Raw genomic sequence first — 20,848 nt, forward strand, 5'->3', positions numbered from 1 at the left:
ATATATCTATCTATCTATCTATCTATCTATCTATCTATCTATCTATCTATCAGCTAGCTATCTATCAATCTAGCTATCTATCTAGCTATCTACCAATCTATCTATCTATCTATCTATCTATCTATCTATCTATCTATCTATCTATCTATCTATCTATCTATCTATCTATCTATCTATCTATCTATCTATCTATCTATCTATCTATCTATCTATCTATCTATCTATCTATCTATCTATCTATCTATCTATCTATCTATCTATCTATCTATCTATCTATCTATCTATCTATCTGTCTATCAGCCAGATAGCTAGATTATCTAACTACCTAGCTATCTATCAATCTAGCTATCTATCTAGCTATCAATCTAGCTAGCTATCTAGCTATCTAGTTAGCTATCTAGCTATCTATCAATCTAGATATCTAGCTATCTATCAATCTAGCTAGCTATCTAGCTATCTGTCTAGCTATCTAGCTATCTAGCTATCTATCTAGCTATCTAGCTCTCTATCAATCTAGCTATCTAGCTATCTATCAATCTAGCTATCTATCTATCTATCTATCTATCTATCTATCTATCTATCTATCTATCTATCTATCTAGCTAGCTGTCTATCTAGCTATCTAGCTATCTATCTATCTATCTATCTATCAGCTAGCTATCTATCAATCTAGCTATCTATCTAGCTATCTACCAATCTAGCTGTCTATCTAGCTATCTAGCTATCCAGCTATCTATCAATCTAGCTATCTAGCTATCTATCAATCTATCTATCTATCTATCTATCTATCTATCTATCTATCTATCTATCTATCTATCTATCTATCTATCTATCTATCTATCTATCTATCTATCTATCTATCTATCTATCTATCTGTCTATCTGTCTATCTGTCTATCTGTTTATCTGTCTATCTGTCTATCTGTCTATCTGTCTATCTGTCTATCTGTCTATCTGTCTATCTGTCTATCTAGTTATCTAGCTATCAAGCTATCTAGCTATCCAGCTAACTATCTAGCGATCTATCAATCTAGCTATTTATCTAGCTATCTATCTAGCTTTGTATCTAGCTATCTAGCTATCTGTCTAGCTATCTAGCTATCTATCTAGCTATCTAGCTATCTATTTAGCTATTTATCAATCTAGCTATCTATCAGCTAGATAGCTAGATTATCTAGCTATCTAGCTATCTATCAATCTATCTATCTATCTATCTAGCTATCAATCTAGATATCTATCTAGCTATCTAGCTATTTATCTAGCTATCTATCAATCTAGCTATCTATCTAGCTATCAATCTAGCTAGCTATCTAGTTAGCTATCTAGCTATCTATCAATCTAAATATCTAGCTATCTATCAATCTAGCTAGCTATCTAGCTATCTAGCGATCTATCAATCTAGCTATCTAGCTATTTATCTAGCTATCTATCAAGCTATCTATCTAGCTATCTAGCTATCTATCTAGCTATCTAGCTATCTAGCTATCTATCTAGCTATCTATCAATCTAGCTATCTATCAGCTAGCTATCTAGCTATCTATCAATCTAGTTATCTATCTAGCTATATATCAATCTAGCTATCTATCTAGCTATCTAGCTCTCTAGCTATCTATCAATCTAGCTATCTAGCTATCTATCAATCTAGCTAGCTATCTAGATACCTATCTAGCTATCTATCTGGCTATCTAGCCATCTAGCTATCTATCTAGCTATCTAGCTATCTAACTATCTAGCTATCTATCTAGTTATCTATCTATCTATCTATCTATCTATCTATCTATCTATCTATCTATCTATCTATCTATCTATCTATCTATCTATCTATCTATCTATCTATCTATCTATCTATCTATCTATCTATCTATCTATCTATCTATCTATCTATCAAGCTATCTAGCTATCTAGCTAGCTATCTAGCGATCTATCAATCTAGCTATATAGCTATTTATCTAGCTATCTATCTAGCTATCTATCTAGCTATCTATCTAGCTTTCTATCTAGCTATCTAGCTATCTATCTAGCTATCTAGCTATCTATCTATCTAGCTATCTAGCTATCTATCTAGCTATCTAGCTATCTATCTAGCTATCTATCTAGCAATCTAGCTATCTAGCTATCTATCTTTCTAGCTTTCTATCAATTTAGCTTTCTATCTAGCTATCTATCAATCTAGCTGTCTATCAATCTAGCTATCTAGCTATCTATCAATCTAGCTAGCTATCTAGCTATCTAGATAGCTATCTATCTAGCTATCTAGCTATCTATCAATCTAGCTATCTATCAGCCAGATAGCTAGATTATCTAACTACCTAGCTATCTATCAATCTAGCTATCTATCTAGCTATCAATCTAGCTAGCTATCTAGTTAGCTATCTATCAATCTAGATATCTAGCTATCTATCAATCTAGCTAGCTATCTAGCTATCTGTCTAGCTATCTAGCTATCTAGCTATCTATCTAGCTAGCTAGCTCTCTATCAATCTAGCTATCTAGCTATCTATCAATCTAGCTATCTATCTATCTATCTATCTAGCTAGCTATCTATATATCTATCTATCTATCTATCTATCTATCTATCTATCTATCTATCTATCTATCTATCTATCAGCTAGCTATCTATCAATCTAGCTATCTATCTAGCTATCTACCAATCTAGCTATCTACCAATCTAGCTATCTATCTATCTATCTATCTATCTATCTATCTATCTATCTATCTATCTATCTATCTATCTATCTATCTATCTATCTATCTATCTATCTATCTATCTATCTATCTATCTATCTATCTATCTATCTATCTATCTATCTATCTATCTATCTATCTATCTATCTATCTATCTATCTATCTATCTATCTATCTATCTATCTGTCTATCTGTCTATCTGTCTATCAGCCAGATAGCTAGATTATCTAACTACCTAGCTATCTATCAATCTAGCTATCTATCTAGCTATCAATCTAGCTAGCTATCTAGCTATCTAGTTAGCTATCTAGCTATCTATCAATCTAGATATCTAGCTATCTATCAATCTAGCTAGCTATCTAGCTATCTGTCTAGCTATCTAGCTATCTAGCTATCTATCTAGCTATCTAGCTCTCTATCAATCTAGCTATCTAGCTATCTATCAATCTAGCTATCTATCTATCTATCTATCTATCTATCTATCTATCTATCTATCTAGCTAGCTGTCTATCTAGCTATCTAGCTATCTATCTATCTATCTATCAGCTAGCTATCTATCAATCTAGCTATCTATCTAGCTATCTACCAATCTAGCTGTCTATCTAGCTATCTAGCTATCCAGCTATCTATCAATCTAGCTATCTAGCTATCTATCAATCTAGCTATCTATCTATCTATCTATCTATCTATCTATCTATCTATCTATCTATCTATCTATCTATCTATCTATCTATCTATCTATCTATCTATCTATCTATCTATCTATATCTATCTATCTATCTATCTATCTATCTATCTATCTATCTATCTGTCTATCTGTCTATCTGTCTATCTGTCTATCTGTCTATCTGTCTATCTGTCTATCTGTCTATCTGTCTATCTGTCTATCTAGTTATCTAGCTATCAAGCTATCTAGCTATCCAGCTAGCTATCTAGCGATCTATCAATCTAGCTATTTATCTAGCTATCTATCTAGCTTTGTATCTAGCTATCTAGCTATCTGTCTAGCTATCTAGCTATCTATCTAGCTATCTAGCTATCTATTTAGCTATTTATCAATCTAGCTATCTATCAGCTAGATAGCTAGATTATCTAGCTATCTAGCTATCTATCAATCTATCTATCTATCTATCTATCTAGCTATCAATCTAGCTAGCTATCTAGCTATCTAGTTAGCTATCTATCAATCTAGATATCTAGCTATCTATCAATCTAGCTAGCTATCTAGCTATCTGTCTAGCTATCTAGCTAGCTAGCTATCTATCTAGCTATCTAGCTCTCTATCAATCTAGCTATCTAGCTATCTATCAATCTATCTATCTATCTATCTAGCTAGCTAGCTATCTATCTATCTATCTATCTATCTATCTATCTATCTATCTATCTATCTATCTGCTAGCTATCTATCAATCTAGCTATCTATCTAGCTATCTACCAATCTAGCTGTCTATCTAACTATCTAGCTATCTAGCTATCTATCAATCTAGCTATCTAGCTATCTATCAATCTATCTATCTATCTATCTATCTATCTATCTATCTATCTATCTATCTATCTATCTATCTATCTATCTATCTATCTATCTATCTATCTATCTATCTATCTGTCTATCTGTCTATCTGTCTATCTGTCTATCTGTCTATCTGTCTATCTGTCTATCTGTCTATCTGTCTATCTGTCTATCTGTCTATCTGTCTATCTGTCTATCTGTCTATCTGTCTATCTAGCTATCTAGCTAGCTATCTAGCGATCTATCAATCTAGCTATTTATCTAGCTATCTATCTAGCTTTGTATCTAGCTATCTAGCTATCTGTCTAGCTATCTAGCTATCTATCTATCTATCTAGCTATCTATCTAGCTATTTATCAATCTAGCTATCTATCAGCTAGATAGCTAGATCATCTAGCTATCTAGCTATCTATCAATCTATCTATCTATCTATCTATCTAGCTATCTAGCTATCAATCTAGATATCTATCTAGCTATCTAGCTATTTATCTAGCTATCTATCAATCTAGCTATCTATCTAGCTATCAATCTAGCTAGCTATCTAGTTAGCTATCTAGCTATCTATCAATCTAAATATCTAGCTATCTATCAATCTAGCTAGCTATCTAGCTATCTAGCGATCTATCAATCTAGCTATCTAGCTATCTATCTAGCTATTTATCAATCTAGCTATCTATCAGCTAGATAGCTAGATTATCTAGCTATCTAGCTATCTATCAATCTATCTATCTATCTATCTATCTATCTATCTAGCTATCAATCTAGATATCTATCTAGCTATCTAGCTATTTATCTAGCTATCTATCAATCTAGCTATCTATCTAGCTATCAATCTAGCTAGCTATCTAGTTAGCTATCTAGCTATCTATCAATCTAAATATCTAGCTTTCTATCAATCTAGCTAGCTATCTAGCTATCTAGCGATCTATCAATCTAGCTATCTAGCTATTTATCTAGCTATCTATCAAGCTGTCTATCTAGCTATCTAGCTATCTATCTAGCTATCTAGCTATCTAGCTATCTATCTAGCTATCTATCAATCTAGCTATCTAACAGCTAGCTATCTAGCTATCTATCAATCTAGTTATCTATCTAGCTGTATATCAATCTAGCTATCTATCTAGCTATCTAGCTCTCTAGCTATCTATCAATCTAGCTATCTAGCTATCTATCAATCTAGCTATCTATCTAGCTACCTATCTAGCTATCTATCTAGCTATCTAGCTATCTATCTAGCTATCTAGCCATCTGTAGGAGAGTAGGGTCTGCTATCCTATGGTCACCCCAAATTTTTGCTTTTGCTTCACTGGTTTCTGACTTAATGTGGCTGTGGGCCTGCTAATCAGACCCACAGCCTGCTGTTCTCTCTCTAAATTGATGCCAATGCACTTTAGGTGTATTACGAATTGGAACTGGTTCACCTTATGAGCCCCTGTAATAGTGCACCCTAGGTGCCCAGGGCATAGGTGTATCCAAGGCCTACCAGGGGCTGCAGCACGTATTGTGCCACCCCTGGCCTGGCCTCCATCTTTGACACAACTGGCTGATCACTCAGCTGGGGTAAGTCGGTGTAACCACCTCTTACTTAGGTACAGTATGTCTGTGCCTAACCCTAAACTGGACACATATGTTCCTATCAGCCACTCCTATGGAAGGCCTCATCAATCCTGGAGGCAGAGTGCTTGGAAATATGTGAGATGGTGCTCTAGCATGAGCTGAGCCTGTCTGCAGCTGTCGGGAACCACTCCCTAAGCTGTTCCGGGATATTGCCATACCATATACTCTTAAGTGCATTATAATCCTCGCGGTTAAATGCTATCTTTGGTTTGGCTTTATCAAAACATGTCGAGTAAGGTGTCATACGAATTGGAATACTATCCCCTCGCCAGTTCTGGCGACGGGGATAGCATTCCACCCTTCTAGAGGGACACGACATGTGTGTAGCCTTAACCCCGGTTAAAGTTAAACAGAGCCTCAGCATCACAAAATGGATGCTGCCACCACAGACACAAGTCTGGCCTCCTGCTGCTGACCGAAACTCGGCAGATGGTGGCCTGGACAAAGGGTTTCCTGCCTTGGGAGGTGCGAGCACCACCCCAGACAGGATTTTGTGTATTGGGTAGGACAGGGCTGAATAGAATCAGACATGCCCGGGGCACACAAGGTGTCCCCGTGCATAGGCCAGCCCAAACCGGTTCTGGGGCCTTCCAGCCCCAGTCCTGGCGCGGAGCTGGACAAAGGAAAGGGGGTGTAACCGCCCCCCTTCCTGGTTCCTCCCAGAGGAGGGACCTAGTAGGTGATCCACCCCCTAGATTGGAATAAGAGGGGGAGCAGTGCCATTGCACAGCAGATCATCCCGAAATCAACTTAAACTAAGAAGAAGACTGGACTTCGACATTCTGCTGCACAGAAGACTGAAGAAGAATCTCCCTTGTGGCCAAGGAGTGACCACCCTGTGAACACAGGTACCAACCAGCAACTCGACGTCTGCTTTGCCGCCGCCTCCCGCCGGAGCCCGAGCCCAGAGCCCGACAAGAACCAGATTCCCAGACCTCTCAGAGCCCGATCCACAGTCCCTGCAAAGAAGGGACCCGTGGAGGCACCGAGTGACGTGGGACCGGACCTCTTGGAAGACACTCGTAAAGCTGACTGCGCAGCTTCTGAGGCATCCTCGACGTTGTGCTTTGGGGACTGAGAACCCCCACCACCGAGCAGCCCTTGCACCGAAGATCAGCCCCCCAGCATCTCCACGATCTGCGTGGGGCCCTTTTGCACTGTGCCACTCGACGCGCCATCCCGGCCACTAGCCACGCGGCCAGCGGCCATCTTGGCGACGAACCCGAAGATTTAAACAGCAGGTCTGGTTGCTCCAGACCTACCCAAGCTCCTGTGAAAAGGAGCACCCGCTCTGACCTTGCTGGTCCGAGTGAACAGCATCTTTCAGCTTCTGCGTGGCTTGCATTTGCCAAGGCCTGTTTGCTCCGATCAGGTCGCCGACACCGCCAACAGCGAGAAGCCTACGTGGGACAGCTCGTGACCGACTCCTGGACGTCCTCGACCCCGGGTATCCACGTGGCTGCAGAAAGAAGCTACCCGACAACGCCTGTTTGCACCCGACATCACCTGGTTCCACTCTGGTTCCACGGCAGTCACTGGCTAGTGACTTTGAACACTGTCCCCTCTGCTTTCAGGTCTTCACATCTACAGATCCACCCTTGGATCCACCGGAACTCTTCTCATCGAGCCGCCTGCAGCATCTCCTGCTCCAAGCACCATCGACCAGCGTGACGAAACCCGACACATCTTCGACCCTGTGCACCCGCTTCCTGTGGGTGAGGTAACTCAGCTCCGCCGGTGCTCCTGCACTGGTACACATCCCAAGGGCCTGTGTTTTAAGTTTCAGCTCCGTAGGTCACTCGGAAGGTTCCTAACTTTCTAACTTTGTGCTTTTTACGCACCATAGACTTTGTATTGAGAAGTGCGTGCACTTTGAACACTGCACCCGAGTCCCGTGGGCCTTTCCCGACTTAGTTATTTCCAGTCTCGAATAGCTCCAGCGATTCCCAAGGCCCTAGGCCTCTTCACTTTCCTCCTGGTATCTCTTATACCACTTATTTAGTATATGGTTTAGGTGGCCCCTAGGGCTCATCCATATTGTGCAACTTTTGTGTATTTTAAACTGTCTTGTGATTTAACGCTTGTGCTTCTGTGCTCATAAAGAGTCCAGGGGATTTTATAGTTAATAAATCAATATATATTTTCAATATATATCTGTGTGGTGTCCCTTTCATTTGGTATTCAAGGGGGTTGTGTATGGTATAACAGCTGGCTTCACATGCCTTTCAGAGTTTAGCCTAAGACTGCTTTGTCCACGTTACCACTAGGATAACTGGTCTACAAGGTTGAATTACAACCATCATCATAAGGGTTGCTTGGCATGGTACAAAGTGATCACTAGAATTAGTGAGCATTATATACCAGGCCAACTTCTCACATTGGTGGCAGCGGTGGGATCTGAGCTTGCTGTTGTTTTACCATTACAATCTTTGAGATTATCATTTGAAAGATCATACAGGTACCTGCTAGGTACATATAAAACAAGACTAGTATACTTAAGTTCTACTGAACTTAGTTGTTGTAGAGCAAAGGGAGTAGCACACCCTAGCTACAACTACTAGATAGGTTTAGTAGGTAAACACCAGTGTAGGTAGATTGCAACACATCCACCCACACTAGAGCAATGTCTGGAACAGAGGGGTCCAGTGGACTTACTCCTGTTGAGAGTGACCCTCCAAGGGCACCATCCCAGTTTGCTATTTTTCCCTTTAAGGAATTAAGACAGCTTTGTGTCTTAAGGGGTCTGAAGACAGGGCCTACCCCTACTACAGACCACCTAAGAGAGCTCTTGGATCAGTCTGAGGCTCTAAAGACCTCTAAAGCAAACCCCACAGGGAATGCTGAAGGAGGCCATCCTTCAGAGGATGACACTGTAGACACCCCTACCCCTATCATCCTAGTAGATGAGGAAGCCTCCACCACTGGAGCTCCTCAAGTAGATGTAGAGGAAGAGGAAGAAGAAGAGGAGGAGGAGGTGGAAAGCAGTGAGTCAGATGATGACAGAGATAGTCAGGTGCTGGTCAGTAGACTGAACCAGGCTAACTTAAGTCAACTTGGGAATGAATCAGGTAACAACCCATTCAGACCCCCAGGTGGACTTAACCAGGGCCATAGGAGGAGAAGGCATCACTCAGGTGAATCCAATACCTCCCATGTCTCTAGAGGCTCTCATGGTCACTCCAGAAAGGAGATGACTAGCCCTCAGAGAAGGGAACATGAGGCCAAGATGAGAGAGGCTGAGCTTAGGATCCAGAGGCAAGAGTTAGAGGTTGCCCTGGCTAAGGAGAAACTTGCTAGAGCAAGACAGCCTAGAGAGAGTGGGGTAATAGAACCCACTGGTGGCAGCAATATCCACAAGGATAAAGACAGGTCTTTTGATAATAGAAACCTGAGTAAGATTGTGCCCCCCTACAAAGCTGGGGATGACATCCATAAATGGATTACTGCAATGGAGAGAGCCTGCAGAGTACAGCAGATCCCTCAGGAGCAGTGGGCAGCAATCTTGTGGCTCTCCTTTGAAGGTAGAGGCCGAGACAGACTCCTCACAGTTAGTGATGGGGATTCTAGAAACTACCTGGTCCTGAAGAGTGCTCTGATTGATGGGTTAGGCTTAACCACTGAACAGTACAGGTTAATGTTCAGAGATACCCAGAAGACACAGACTCAGGACTGGTCTGAATTTGTTGAGTGTGCCACTAAGGCTCTGGAGGGATGGTTGCTGGGAAGCAAGGTTACAGACTATGAAGGATTGTACAATTTGCTGATGAGAGAACAAATTTTAAATAATTGTCAGAACCAGCAGTTGCATCAACATTTGGTTGACTCAGATTTGACCTCTCCCCAAGAATTGGGAAAGAGGGCAGATAAATGGGTAAGAACCAGAGTTAAGCAAAAGAACCAGAACCAGAACCAGGGTGGTGACCAGAAGAAAACAGACCAGAAGGGTGGGGAGCAGAAAGCTAAAGACCAGAAGTCTTCAACAGGGCCCCAAACTGAGACAGAGGGTGGGTCCCAAACTTCCAAGAAGAAGAAGAAAGAAGGTCAGAAGAAACCCTGGTGTAAAACTTGTAAGAACACCTCTCACTGGACAAGTGAGTGTAAAAAGGGTGGAGCCCCCAACACTGCAGCCCCTAAGGCACCTGCACCCACTAGTACAGTTAGCAGTGTTGGTCCTCAAGCCAAGGGTTTAGTGGGAATCACTTTGGGAACTGAAGGAGATTCTGACCTAGTCAGAACCCTTACACAGGCTGTTCTGGTTTGTGAAGGGGACATAGATTTGACCCCTGACATAAGTCCCAGTAACCTGGGCAAATACAGACAGACACCTTTGATTAACAACAAAGTGGCTCAAGCTTACAGGGACACATGTGCCAGTGTCACTATGGTGACACCTAACTTTGTGGACCCTGGACAATACATGCCAGGCGATGATTACCTGGTGACCAATGCCAGCAATGTCACTACTACACATAGTGTGGCACTTGTTAACTTTTCCTGGGGAGGGGTAACTGGCCTAAAGAAAGTTGTGGTTAGTGCTGATCTCCCAGTAGAATGTTTGTTGGGCAATGACCTGGAGAACTCTCTATGGTCAGAAGTTGAGTACAGGACTCATGCAGAGATGTTAGGGATATCATCACATGTCCTTGCTGTGACCAGGTCACAGGCCAAAAAGTGCCTCTCTGAACCTCAGGTCTTGGATCCTGGAACAATGGACCAAGTACCTCCCAAGAAGAAGAACAGGAGGGTTAAGGCTGTGCCTTCCCAACTGCCTACAAGTGAGGATCAGGCTTCACAGGAAACTGATCTAGAGACCCCTGAAGGAACTGTCCCTGAAGAACTTGAACCTGATCAGGTTGAGTTTCTGGGGACAGGGGGACCTTCTAGGGCAGACTTGGGGCAGGCTCAGTTAACCTGTCCTTCTCTTGAACCCCTCAGACAGCAGGCTGCTGCTGAGGCTGCTGGGAATGCTCAAGGTGCCCATAAAGTATATTGGGACGATGGACTCCTTTATTCAGAGGCTAGAGACCCCAAGCCTGGTGCTACCAGGAGGTTGGTTATACCTCTGCAATTTAGGGGCTTCCTACTCACCTTGGCCCATGATATTCCTTTAGCAGGACACCTAGGCCAGAACAAGACTTGGGACAGGCTTGTCCCTCACTTTCACTGGCCTCACATGTCTGAAGACACCAAGGAGTTTTGTCGCTCCTGTGAAACCTGCCAAGCCAGTGGTAAAGCAGGTGGAACAACAAAGGCCCCCCTGATACCACTACCTGTGGTGGGGGTTCCCTTTGAGAGAGTGGGGATTGATATTGTTGGTCCAATGGATCCCCCTACAGCATCTGGGCACAGATTCATACTGGTGGTAGTGGATCATGCCACCAGGTACCCAGAGGCAATTCCCCTTAGGACCACAACAGCTCCTGTTGTGGCCAGGGCCTTACTTGGAGTTTTCTCCAGAGTGGGGTTTCCTAAGGAGGTGATATCAGATAGAGGTACCAACTTCATGTCTGGATATTTGACAGCTATGTGGAAGGAATGTGGTGTAAACTACAAGTTCACCACTCCTTATCACCCACAATGCAATGGGCTTGTTGAGAGATTTAACAAGACCCTAAAGGGCATGATTAAAGGATTACCTGAAAAGCTCAGGCGAAGATGGGACATCCTTCTGCCCTGCCTTTTGTTCGCTTACAGAGAGGTCCCTCAAAAGGGGGTTGGATTCAGCCCCTTTGAATTGTTGTTTGGGCACCCTGTAAGAGGACCCCTGTGTCTTGTGAAGGAAGGATGGGAGTTACCTCTCAAAAAGCCTAAACAGGACATAGTGGACTATGTACTTGGTCTCCGCTCCAGGATGGCAGAGTACATGGAAAAGGCATCCAAAAACCTTGAGGCTAGCCAAGAATTACAAAAAGCTTGGCATGACCAAAAGGCTGTCCTTGTTGAGTTTCAGCCTGGACAGAAGGTATGGGTGTTGGAGCCAGTGGCCCCAGCAGCACTCCAAGACAAATGGTCTGGACCCCATACAATTCTGGAAAAGAAGGGAGAGGTTACCTACTTGGTGGACCTAGGAACTCCCAGGAGCCCCCACAGGGTGCTCCATGTGAACAGATTGAAGGCATATGTCAGCAGGGCAGACATGGGCTTGCTCATGGCTACAGATGAGGGACAGGAGGAAGAGAGTGACCCTCTCCCAGACCTGCTCACTCAGAACCCTGAGGATGGCTCAGTTGATGGTGTGGCCTTAGGTGGCAGCCTCACTGAACATCAGCAACATGACTGCAGACAAGTTCTACAGGCATACAGGCATATGTTCTCCTTGACCCCCAGTCAGACTAACTGGTGTACCCATGTGGTGGACACTGGTGACAGTCTTCCTGTAAAGAGCAAGATTTACAGGCAACCTGACCACGTCAGGGACTGTATAAAGACTGAGGTGCAAAAGATGCTGGAATTAGGTGTCATTGAGCCTTCAGAGAGCCCCTGGGCTAGCCCAGTGGTTCTGGTCCCCAAACCTCACACCAAAGATGGCAAGAGAGAGATGAGGTTCTGTGTGGATTACAGAGGACTCAATGCTGTCACCAGGACAGATGCACACCCTATTCCAAGGGCAGATGAGCTCATTGACAAGTTGGCTTCTGCCAAATATTTGAGCACATTTGACTTAACAGCTGGCTACTGGCAAATCAGGTTAGCTGAGGAGTCTAAAGCCAAGACAGCATTTTCTACCCCTAGTGGGCATTATCAGTTTGTGGTGATGCCCTTTGGTTTGAAAAATGCACCTGCCACCTTCCAAAGGTTGGTGAACCAAGTCCTCACTGGGTTGGATGACTTTTGTGCAGCTTATCTGGACGATATTGCTGTCTTTAGCTCCACCTGGGAGGATCACCTGATCCACCTGAAGGAAGTGCTTGAGGCTCTGCAGAAGGCAGGCCTCACTATCAAGGCAACAAAGTGCCAGATAGGGCAGAGCAAGGTTGTATACCTGGGCCACCTTGTAGGTGGAGGCCAAGTTCAACCACTGGAGAGTAAGATCCAGACCATCAAGGACTGGTCCCCTCCAACTACCCAGACTCAGGTCAGAGCTTTCTTGGGCCTGACTGGGTACTACAGGAAGTTTGTTAAGAACTATGGGTCCATTGTGACTCCTCTTAATGATCTGACATCCAAGAAGATGCCCAAAAAGGTTCAGTGGACAGAAATCTGTCAAAAGGCATTTGATGACCTGAAGAAGGCCATGTGCTCTGCACCTATCCTGAAGAGTCCTGACTACTCAAGAGAGTTCATTGTCCAAACAGATGCTTCTGAGTTGGGAGTGGGAGCAGTGCTTTCACAGCTTAATGTAGATGGCCAGGACCAGCCCATTGCTTTCATTAGCAGAAGGCTGACCCCCAGAGAGAAACGTTGGTCAGCTATAGAGAGGGAGGCCTTTGCTGTGGTGTGGGCCCTGAAGAAGCTGAGACCATACTTATTTGGCACTCACTTCAAGATTCAGACCGACCATAAGCCCCTCCTATGGCTTAATCAGATGAAGGGTGAAAACCCCAAACTACTCAGGTGGTCCATTTCCCTACAGGGGATGGACTTTACAGTGGAGCACCGCCCAGGGACTGACCATGGCAACGCAGATGGTCTCTCCAGGTACTTCCACTTAGAACATGAAGACACAACTGGTCAAGGTTAGTCTAATGTCCCTGCGTTTGGGGGGGGGTTATGTAGGAGAGTAGGGTCTGCTATCCTATGGTCACCCCAAATTTTTGCTTTTGCTTCACTGGTTTCTGACTTAATGTGGCTGTGGGCCTGCTAATCAGACCCACAGCCTGCTGTTCTCTCTCTAAATTGATGCCAATGCACTTTAGGTGTATTACGAATTGGAACTGGTTCACCTTATGAGCCCCTGTAATAGTGCACCCTAGGTGCCCAGGGCATAGGTGTATCCAAGGCCTACCAGGGGCTGCAGCACGTATTGTGCCACCCCTGGCCTGGCCTCCATCTTTGACACAACTGGCTGATCACTCAGCTGGGGTAAGTCGGTGTAACCACCTCTTACTTAGGTACAGTATGTCTGTGCCTAACCCTAAACTGGACACATATGTTCCTATCAGCCACTCCTATGGAAGGCCTCATCAATCCTGGAGGCAGAGTGCTTGGAAATATGTGAGATGGTGCTCTAGCATGAGCTGAGCCTGTCTGCAGCTGTCGGGAACCACTCCCTAAGCTGTTCCGGGATATTGCCATACCATATACTCTTAAGTGCATTATAATCCTCGCGGTTAAATGCTATCTTTGGTTTGGCTTTATCAAAACATGTCGAGTAAGGTGTCATACGAATTGGAATACTATCCCCTCGCCAGTTCTGGCGACGGGGATAGCATTCCACCCTTCTAGAGGGACACGACATGTGTGTAGCCTTAACCCCGGTTAAAGTTAAACAGAGCCTCAGCATCACAAAATGGATGCTGCCACCACAGACACAAGTCTGGCCTCCTGCTGCTGACCGAAACTCGGCAGATGGTGGCCTGGACAAAGGGTTTCCTGCCTTGGGAGGTGCGAGCACCACCCCAGACAGGATTTTGTGTATTGGGTAGGACAGGGCTGAATAGAATCAGACATGCCCGGGGCACACAAGGTGTCCCCGTGCATAGGCCAGCCCAAACCGGTTCTGGGGCCTTCCAGCCCCAGTCCTGGCGCGGAGCTGGACAAAGGAAAGGGGGTGTAACCGCCCCCCTTCCTGGTTCCTCCCAGAGGAGGGACCTAGTAGGTGATCCACCCCCTAGATTGGAATAAGAGGGGGAGCAGTGCCATTGCACAGCAGATCATCCCGAAATCAACTTAAACTAAGAAGAAGACTGGACTTCGACATTCTGCTGCACAGAAGACTGAAGAAGAATCTCCCTTGTGGCCAAGGAGTGACCACCCTGTGAACACAGGTACCAACCAGCAACTCGACGTCTGCTTTGCCGCCGCCTCCCGCCGGAGCCCGAGCCCAGAGCCCGACAAGAACCAGATTCCCAGACCTCTCAGAGCCCGATCCACAGTCCCTGCAAAGAAGGGACCCGTGGAGGCACCGAGTGACGTGGGACCGGACCTCTTGGAAGACACTCGTAAAGCTGACTGCGCAGCTTCTGAGGCATCCTCGACGTTGTGCTTTGGGGACTGAGAACCCCCACCACCGAGCAGCCCTTGCACCGAAGATCAGCCCCCCAGCATCTCCACGATCTGCGTGGGGCCCTTTTGCACTGTGCCACTCGACGCGCCATCCCGGCCACTAGCCACGCGGCCAGCGGCCATCTTGGCGACGAACCCGAAGATTTAAACAGCAGGTCTGGTTGCTCCAGACCTACCCAAGCTCCTGTGAAAAGGAGCACCCGCTCTGACCTTGCTGGTCCGAGTGAACAGCATCTTTCAGCTTCTGCGTGGCTTGCATTTGCCAAGGCCTGTTTGCTCCGATCAGGTCGCCGACACCGCCAACAGCGAGAAGCCTACGTGGGACAGCTCGTGACCGACTCCTGGACGTCCTCGACCCCGGGTATCCACGTGGCTGCAGAAAGAAGCTACCCGACAACGCCTGTTTGCACCCGACATCACCTGGTTCCACTCTGGTTCCACGGCAGTCACTGGCTAGTGACTTTGAACACTGTCCCCTCTGCTTTCAGGTCTTCACATCTACAGATCCACCCTTGGATCCACCGGAACTCTTCTCATCGAGCCGCCTGCAGCATCTCCTGCTCCAAGCACCATCGACCAGCGTGACGAAACCCGACACATCTTCGACCCTGTGCACCCGCTTCCTGTGGGTGAGGTAACTCAGCTCCGCCGGTGCTCCTGCACTGGTACACATCCCAAGGGCCTGTGTTTTAAGTTTCAGCTCCGTAGGTCACTCGGAAGGTTCCTAACTTTCTAACTTTGTGCTTTTTACGCACCATAGACTTTGTATTGAGAAGTGCGTGCACTTTGAACACTGCACCCGAGTCCCGTGGGCCTTTCCCGACTTAGTTATTTCCAGTCTCGAATAGCTCCAGCGATTCCCAAGGCCCTAGGCCTCTTCACTTTCCTCCTGGTATCTCTTATACCACTTATTTAGTATATGGTTTAGGTGGCCCCTAGGGCTCATCCATATTGTGCAACTTTTGTGTATTTTAAACTGTCTTGTGATTTAACGCTTGTGCTTCTGTGCTCATAAAGAGTCCAGGGGATTTTATAGTTAATAAATCAATATATATTTTCAATATATATCTGTGTGGTGTCCCTTTCATTTGGTATTCAAGGGGGTTGTGTATGGTATAACAGCTGGCTTCACATGCCTTTCAGAGTTTAGCCTAAGACTGCTTTGTCCACGTTACCACTAGGATAACTGGTCTACAAGGTTGAATTACAACCATCATCATAAGGGTTGCTTGGCATGGTACAAAGTGATCACTAGAATTAGTGAGCATTATATACCAGGCCAACTTCTCACACCATCTAGCTATCTATCTAGCTATCTAGCTATCTAACTATCTAGCTATCCATCTAGTTATCTATCTATCTATCTATCTATCTATCTATCTATCTATCTATCTATCTATCTATCTATCTATCTATCTATCTATCTATCTATCTATCTATCTATCTATCTATCTATCTATCTATCTATCTATCTATCTATCTATCTATCTATCTATCTATCTATCTATCTATCTATCTATCTATCTATCTATCTATCTAGCTATCTAGCGATCTATCAATCTAGCTATCTAGCTATTTATCTAGCTATCTATCTAGCTATCTATCTAGCTATCTATCTAGCTTTCTATCTAGCTATCTAGCTATCTATCTAGCTATCTAGCTATCTATCTATCTAGCTATCTAGCTATCTATCTAGCTATCTATCTAGCTATCTATCTAGCTATCTAGCTATCTAGCTATCTATCTTTCTAGCTTTCTATCAATTTAGCTTTCTATCTAGCTATCTATCAATCTAGCTGTCTATCAATCTAGCTATCTAGCTATCTATCAATCTAGCTAGCTATCTATCTATCTAGCTATCTAGCTATCTATCAATCTAGCTATCTATCAGCCAGATAGCTAGATTATCTAACTACCTAGCTATCTATCAATCTAGCTATCTATCTAGCTATCAATCTAGCTAGCTATCTAGCTATTAGCTATCTAGCTATCTAGTTAGCTATCTATCAATCTAGATATCTAGCTATCTATCAATCTAGCTAGCTATCTAGCTATCTGTCTAGCTATCTAGCTAGCTAGCTATCTATCTAGCTATCTAGCTCTCTATCAATCTAGCTATCTAGCTATCTATCAATCTAGCTATCTATCTATCTATCTATCTATCTATCTATCTAGCTAGCTAGCTATCTATCTAGCTATCTATATATCTATCTATCTATCTATCTATCAGCTAGCTATCTATCAATCTAGCTATCTATCTAGCTATCTACCAATCTAGCTGTCTATCTAACTATCTAGCTATCTATCAATCTATCTATCTATCTATCTATCTATCTATCTATCTATCTATCTATCTATCTATCTATCTATCTATCTATCTATCTATCTATCTATCTATCTATCTATCTATCTATCTATCTATCTATCTATCTGTCTATCTGTCTATCTGTCTATCAGCCAGATAGCTAGATTATCTAACTACCTAGCTATCTATCAATCTAGCTATCTATCTAGCTATCAATCTAGCTAGCTATCTAGCTATCTAGTTAGCTATCTAGCTATCTATCAATCTAGATATCTAGCTATCTATCAATCTAGCTAGCTATCTAGCTATCTGTCTAGCTATCTAGCTATCTAGCTATCTATCTAGCTATCTAGCTCTCTATCAATCTAGCTATCTAGCTATCTATCAATCTAGCTATCTATCTATCTATCTATCTATCTATCTATCTATCTAGCTAGCTGTCTATCTAGCTATCTATCTATCTATCTATCAGCTAGCTATCTATCAATCTAGCTATCTATCTAGCTATCTACCAATCTAGCTGTCTATCTAGCTATCTAGCTATCCAGCTATCTATCAATCTAGCTATCTAGCTATCTATCAATCTAGCTATCTATCTATCTATCTATCTATCTATCTATCTATCTATCTATCTATCTATCTATCTATCTATCTATCTATCTATCTATCTATCTATCTATCTATCTATCTATCTATCTATCTATCTATCTATCTGTCTATCTGTCTATCTGTCTATCTGTCTATCTGTCTATCTGTCTATCTGTCTATCAGTCTATCTGTCTATCTAGTTATCTAGCTATCAAGCTATCTAGCTATCCAGCTAGCTATCTAGCGATCTATCAATCTAGCTATTTATCTAGCTATCTATCTAGCTTTGTATCTAGCTATCTAGCTATCTGTCTAGCTATCTAGCTATCTATCTAACTATCTAGCTATCTATTTAGCTATTTATCAATCTAGCTATCTATCAGCTAGATAGCTAGATTATCTAGCTATCTAGCTATCTATCAATCTATCTATCTATCTATCTAGCTATCAATCTAGATATCTATCTAGCTATCTAGCTATTTATCTAGCTATCTATCAATCTAGCTATCTATCTAGCTATCAATCTAGCTAGCTATCTAGTTAGCTATCTAGCTATCTATCAATCTAAATATCTAGCTATCTATCAATCTAGCTAGCTATCTAGCTATCTAGCGATCTATCAATCTAGCTATCTAGCTATTTATCTAGCTATCTATCAAGCTATCTATCTAGCTATCTAGCTATCTATCTAGCTATCTAGCTATCTAGCTATCTATCTAGCTATCTATCAATCTAGCTATCTATCAGCTAGCTATCTAGCTATCTATCAATCTAGTTATCTATCTAGCTATATATCAATCTAGCTATCTATCTAGCTATCTAGCTCTCTAGCTATCTATCAATCTAGCTATCTAGCTATCTATCAATCTAGCTAGCTATCTAGCTACCTATCTAGCTATCTATCTGGCTATCTAGCCATCTAGCTATCTATCTAGCTATCTAGCTATCTAACTATCTAGCTATCTATCTATCTATCTATCTATCTATCTATCTATCTATCTATCTATCTATCTATCTATCTATCTATCTATCTATCTATCTATCTATCTATCTATCTATCTATCTATCTATCTATCTATCTATCTATCTATCTATCTATCTATCTATCTATCTATCTATCTATCGATCTATCAATCTAGCTATATAGCTATTTATCTAGCTATCTATCTAGCTATCTATCTAGCTATCTATCTAGCTTTCTATCTAGCTATCTAGCTATCTATCTAGCTATCTAGCTATCTATCTATCTAGCTATCTAGCTATCTATCTAGCTATCTAGCTATCTATCTAGCTATCTATCTAGCAATCTAGCTATCTAGCTATCTATCTTTCTAGCTTTCTATCAATTTAGCTTTCTATCTAGCTATCTATCAATCTAGCTGTCTATCAATCTAGCTATCTAGCTATCTATCAATCTAGCTAGCTATCTAGCTATCTAGCTAGCTATCTATCTAGCTATCTAGCTATCTATCAATCTAGCTATCTATCAGCCAGATAGCTAGATTATCTAACTACCTAGCTATCTATCAATCTAGCTATCTATCTAGCTATCAATCTAGCTAGCTATCTAGCTATCTAGTTAGCTATCTATCAATCTAGATATCTAGCTATCTATCAATCTAGCTAGCTATCTAGCTATCTGTCTAGCTATCTAGCTATCTAGCTATCTATCTAGCTATCTAGCTCTCTATCAATCTAGCTATCTAGCTATCTATCAATCTAGCTATCTATCTATCTATCTATCTATCTAGCTAGCTATCTATATATCTATCTATCTATCTATCTATCTATCTATCTATCTATCTATCTATCTATCTATCTATCTATCTATCTATCAGCTAGCTATCTATCAATCTAGCTATCTATCTAGCTATCTACCAATCTATCTATCTATCTATCTATCTATCTATCTATCTATCTATCTATCTATCTATCTATCTATCTATCTATCTATCTATCTATCTATCTATCTATCTATCTATCTATCTATCTATCTATCTATCTATCTATCTATCTATCTATCTATCTATCTATCTATCTATCTGTCTATCAGCCAGATAGCTAGATTATCTAACTACCTAGCTATCTATCAATCTAGCTATCTATCTAGCTATCAATCTAGCTAGCTATCTAGCTATCTAGTTAGCTATCTAGCTATCTATCAATCTAGATATCTAGCTATCTATCAATCTAGCTAGCTATCTAGCTATCTGTCTAGCTATCTAGCTATCTAGCTATCTATCTAGCTATCTAGCTCTCTATCAATCTAGCTATCTAGCTATCTATCAATCTAGCTATCTATCTATCTATCTATCTATCTATCTATCTATCTATCTATCTATCTATCTATCTAGCTAGCTGTCTATCTAGCTATCTAGCTATCTATCTATCTATCTATCTATCTATCAGCTAGCTATCTATCAATCTAGCTATCTATCTAGCTATCTACCAATCTAGCTGTCTATCTAGCTATCTAGCTATCCAGCTATCTATCAATCTAGCTATCTAGCTATCTATCAATCTATCTATCTATCTATCTATCTATCTATCTATCTATCTATCTATCTATCTATCTATCTATCTATCTATCTATCTATCTATCTATCTATCTATCTATCTATCTATCTATCTATCTATCTGTCTATCTGTCTATCTGTCTATCTGTTTATCTGTCTATCTGTCTATCTGTCTATCTGTCTATCTGTCTATCTAGTTATCTAGCTATCAAGCTATCTAGCTATCCAGCTAACTATCTAGCGATCTATCAATCTAGCTATTTATCTAGCTATCTATCTAGCTTTGTATCTAGCTATCTAGCTATCTGTCTAGCTATCTAGCTATCTATCTAGCTATCTAGCTATCTATTTAGCTATTTATCAATCTAGCTATCTATCAGCTAGATAGCTAGATTATCTAGCTATCTAGCTATCTATCAATCTATCTATCTATCTATCTAGCTATCAATCTAGATATCTATCTA

The sequence above is a fragment of the Lissotriton vulgaris genome, chromosome 4_1 (genome assembly GCF_964263255.1).
Source record: "Lissotriton vulgaris chromosome 4_1, aLisVul1.2, whole genome shotgun sequence".
Taxonomy (NCBI): Eukaryota; Metazoa; Chordata; class Amphibia; order Caudata; family Salamandridae; genus Lissotriton; species Lissotriton vulgaris.